This window comes from Montipora capricornis, chromosome 13 (assembly GCF_036669925.1).
Source record: "Montipora capricornis isolate CH-2021 chromosome 13, ASM3666992v2, whole genome shotgun sequence".
NCBI classification, from domain to species: domain Eukaryota; kingdom Metazoa; phylum Cnidaria; class Anthozoa; order Scleractinia; family Acroporidae; genus Montipora; species Montipora capricornis.
The window spans coordinates 2231713-2236935 of NC_090895.1; the positions used below are offsets into that span (position 1 = coordinate 2231713).

A 5223-nucleotide genomic window follows, 5' to 3' on the forward strand; every position below is an offset into this window, starting at 1 on the left:
GTAATTGTGGTGATAAGTCGGGAAGAGGAAAGACGACTCTGCCAGCCGCCTCGACATTCTTTGATTTGCGCTCATCCAAAGAAATGGATTATTCAGCCCAGTTGCGACTTGTCAAATCTTTTTTTGCGCATGATCAATCTCCATGATAAATATTTTTAAACCGGCGTGGCAATTTTAAACTTTCTAATTAAATTAATTAATTAGAATTGTAATTATGATTATTTTATCTATTTATCTGTTTGTTTCCGACTTTAAATTGTACATTAACTATGAACTGAGCAAATAAAATCATATTGTATTCTATTCTCAATCACATACGTCATTAATTAGGAGATCTAAAAATAGAAATATATGGAAAGGGTTGACCCAAGGGTACATTACAGATGGAAGCTCCGGGTAATGGACTCCTGGTTCCATTTATTATCTGGCTCTCCCTCGTGAAATACCTTTTAGCTAATTTTCTAAGCTGACTGATAGGAGTCGTTTACGAGTAACCATTCTTGTTGGCCTTTTTCCTTGACTGATACAAATGTTGCACTGTTTGTCATTAGAGGCAGCTGCAAAAATCTTAGCTCTAATTAAACAGCTTTAAACTGATGGTTAGCCTTGATTTTCAGCCGCCTCCTCCACTCGCTAAGTCACTCGGGGAGAGAGGCGACTGAAATTTAGGCTAACTCATGGGTAGCCTGGGAACATTTTTTTGGCATAAAAATTCACTGGTAGGGATCACTTTTTCCACACCGAAAAGAAACTACAAACCTACAATAGTAACAAATAACAACAACAAATGGTCAGATGTCACTTAAGATACTTGAAAAAAACATGGAAATCTGTGCCCTATTTGTAAGGATTGTAAAAAAAAATAAACTTAACTAACTCCCTTAATTAGAGATTTTGTCAAACAGTGCAGATAAAAACAGTTGCTCACATCTTGAAAGTAATGACAGTCAAAATGACAGCCAGCCAGATATCAACACTTTCCACAAGATTTCTTCAGGTCAGATGACTGGGACAATGAAATCAACAGACCACAACCTAGTGTGTCCTGAAAAGCAACACAGAGCTGGAAAAGAAAGAGCATCGCCATCTACCAGACAAACCATTGCTCTTGCTGTGGACAACCAGGTCACAGAAAAATCCATCATTGGCTCTCGCATCGCATGTCAGAGGTTAAAACTTCTCTTGTGTCAAAACCCTCCGCGTTTTTAGAGGAATTGCCCTTAAGCGAAAAACAGTAAACGAAAAATGTTATCAGTTTAAAATTTACAACTTTTAGGTCTTCAACGGTGTGACCGAAACACGAGCAAACATGCTTGGCAAAGATCACTCATGGAAACGACATAAACAAATAAATTCATGCCTAAAATGAGCTTACCTCTTTTGACTTTCTCGTTGGAAACAACTCGGAACTACTGTTTAGTTTTTCTGTCGAGTCCATGTTGAGCGTGAGATCTTGATCATCAAAAGGTACAAAAGAACTTTTACTTCACCGCCAAATAAACTCAAAGACAAAGAGCTCAAAAGCTCGAATCAAATGATCAAATGTGTTCGAAGCAGAGCATGCGCACTCATTTTGCCGCGGTGTCGTGCAGTGGTGGAGTGGCACTAGGGGTTTCATCGCCTTCAGTCTTACACGAAGTACTATCCTTACTGCTGCCGTTAACAACATGGCGGGCATACAACAGTGTTGGAGTTATGATGATTTTGATCTTGATGACGATGTTTTCTTGAAGAAGCCATAAGAAAACAAGAAGAAAACTACTTCGGTAACCCGAAGCATTATATGCTATTTTCTGGAGCTGCAATGGGAAGTGATACCTATTGGCAAAAATTAGGCGCCAAATACGGGGTTCGCGTGAAGGCATTTTCCTTGAAGACTCATAACAGGAAAGCTTGTGGTAGAGTTGTTCTCTCCGATGAGCAATTGCAACAGGCTGATGACTTCTTACACATGGCAAACAAAACTTTAAAACGACGTTTTCCGACTGGGAAACCCTTCGTAAATAATTTACTTCGAAGGAACTGGCACCAAGTCAAGGATACCAGTGCTGTGTTTGCAGTTGGAAAAATTAGCGTCCACGGGAATATAGTTGAGGGCGGCACTGGGTGGGCTGTACAGATGGCTGTGGACGCCAGGAAACCCGTTTACGTGTTTGACATTGTCAGCAGTGGGTGGAAAATATATGACTATGGCCAGAATAAGTTTTTAAGTTTTAAGACTGTGCCGAGACTGTCCTTAAATTTTACTGGAATCGGCACAAGAGCATTGCCTGAGAATGGGAAAGCTGCGATTGAAAAAGTATTCCAAGAAACGTTTGGGAAGTTGCCAAGATAGGAGTTACAAATTATATAGTGTTACCTACATGTAGTAATGTATATAATCCCTCACTTATAATTACAATGATATGAGTGTGCTAATCAGCAAGTTTAGTTTGCAGGTCAAATCACAGGTCACTGTTTTTCCAGTTTGTAACCAACCCTAATGCGTTTGTAGTTCTAACATGAGGACTAAAAGCTATATTGAGATAAAGTTTAGGCCAAAGATTAGCATTAGGAAAGTGTTAGCCAAGGGTTCTTTCAGTATTGGTGAAACAATACTTGTGATTGGACCTGTGAAATACACTTACTTTTGATTCTAGAAGACAGTTATAGGGTAGTGTCCACTGAGATCCCCAAGTGCTCTCCTTCCACCTCACCCACTCGGTCTGAATAACATTGCTTCTTGCAAATCCAGCATAACGATTGCCCTGAAACTACTTTTTCACAATATTCTTGTCATTCTGAGAATGAAAATGTGATTGAGGGCCACTCCATGGAGTACCCTAAAATAGTTTAGAAGGAAGAAAAATATAAATGAATCATTTTTTGAAGTTTAATGTCCTTTAGTTGTACATACCTTGAATGAGTTCAAACTTCCACCTGTGCTGGTCTCGTAGTGGACAGCCGCCATTTTGTAAAAAGATAATCATTCTGCTTGCCACTACCCAGAAAAGTAAATGTGCTTTGTCAAACATCAGACATGGAAGGAGAGAGGCAGGTTTTATAATGACTGAAATGTTTGCTTCACGAATTGGACAACCTTTGTTTGGAAGTTCAACTTTGAAAAATGATTTTTTATTTACTTCTTAACAAGTTTTAGGGATTCTCCATTTGGTTACTCCGTAGTGCGGTACTCCGTGCTTTATCCTCAACCTGAAGATGTTTCCCTTTATCAATTTCTAACTTCTGATAGAATGCTTCCACTTAAAAAATCTGCTAAAAAAATCACAAACCATTAATGGTGTTTTGTTGATATTTTGTCATTTGTATGTATACTTATGATTGTAGGCAAGTGACTTTTATGCATTAAAACAAGTTTCTGACCACTTTCAATAAATTCATGTTCTTTTATGTGCAAAAGCTATCCATTTAGAACCTGAGGATGGCTCTATTTTTCTTCATTTTTTACTGCTGATCAGCACAACATATATTGATTTGATAAACTGGAATTACCAAATAGTAAATTAAAGTGGTGGTCTTCCCCTTTTGTTTTACAGACTGGAGGAGGAAAAGGATAAAAGAAAAAGGCAAATCAGTCACAAATTTGGACCAGCAATTATCCAAAGTTGAAACACTAAAGATACAATTGAAAGGGCTTTTTATGATGAAGATTACAATGAAATTGATCAATAAATTAGAACATATTGATATAAGGGGTGATGTACAACGTGTTGGGTGATGAGGTGATATTTATTCCACAAGAATCATTAGTTCAGACCAGAATCATCTGAGGAGCTTCTTGAATCAAATTTGTGGAGCAGGGCTGGTGCAGTGGTTGGTCGCTCACTTCCCACCAATGTGGCCCAGGTTCAATTTCTAGACTCGGCATCATGTGAGTTGAGTTTGTAGGTTCTCTACCCTACTGCAAGGGGTTTTTCTCCAGGTACTTTGGTTTTCCCCACTCCTCAAAAACCAATGTTTGATTAATTTAATTTGCATTGATTTGAGTTGATTTACAGGGTACTCAATTAATGTGCCCTGTGCAGTGCTAGAAGACTAGACACTTCAGAGGAGGAAGATGCCACGATTAAAAATACTTGATTTATTAGAGAAAGAGGAGGTGGTGGTCGAAGACAAAACTAAAACACCATTAATTAACCCTTTGACGTCCAAACCGGCCTAAACCAGCCAGACTTAGTATTTTACTCTGTCTAAGGCCAGAGGATTTTACTCGTCAATGGGGAACCCCTGGGAGTCAATAGGGGGGGAGGGGGGCTGCAGTGTGTGAGGAAAATTGGGTAAGTCAATAACGTCCCAAGAAGGTGAAGTGCGTCTGTTAATTTTGAAACTTGTTGTTGCATAGGATCATCAGTTGTGCACCACTTCTTAATAATATTGTATGATATTGAAAATTGTGTACTGACCATTTTAAGGACGGTGCCTACCATTGTTATTGTGCATACGTTCTGCGCATCTTGAGATACTCGGGTTTCCTATCGGCGATGCTCACTAATACAGGGATATTTTTGCGCGGTTTAAAACTATCCGGAGAAAGTAAATCTTAGTAAGTACTCTTGGTATCCAAAAAGAAAATTGGGGGGTAACCATGCATTTTATGGAGATAATTAAGCTTCAGTTTGAGAAGTTATTTCATGAATTATCTTTGAAAAATGCGTGGTTACCCCCAATTTTCTTTTTGGATTTCAATAACACTTGTTAAGATCTACATTTCCTATATAATCATAAACGTGGGCAAAAATATCTTTGAATTAGTAGGCACCGTCCTTAAAAATACTTATTACGAAAACACGACAAAAGTGTTATTAAAAATTAGGTATGGCGTTTTTGTTAACTGCTATGAGTCATTCTTTGTTTCTAGTGAGAATTAAACAAGTAAATAAAACGAGTTATAAAGTATCTTTTGTTGTTGTTTTTCTTTTACCTGTGAATGTGCAGTAACCTTCATTACATGCAATACTTCCTCCGTCGACAACTGCAGAGTTTTTTTCCTCCATAGTCCTCTTTATGTATGTATATCTTCCGTTCGAGCGTTTTGTTTTACTTGACTGTCAGAGTGACTGGCATAATTTTCCACTGCAGAGACCATAAAGTGCCTGGTTCTAGTGAGGGATTGATTATGTCGCCCTTTGAACAAATAAAAATTACGGCGGTAAAGCTGAGCAGGTACAAAACACAGGTCACAGGTCATTGTTTTACCAATGCAGAAACAACCCTAAGCGTTCA

The 5223-nt window shown here is 38.4% G+C and overlaps 1 pseudogene; it reads left to right on the forward strand.

The window, feature by feature from the left end:
• The first annotated feature begins 1667 nt into the window (after window positions 1-1667).
• Window positions 1668-4467, forward strand: LOC138030347 (uncharacterized; annotated as a pseudogene).
• Window positions 4468-5223: the final 756 nt, after the last annotated feature.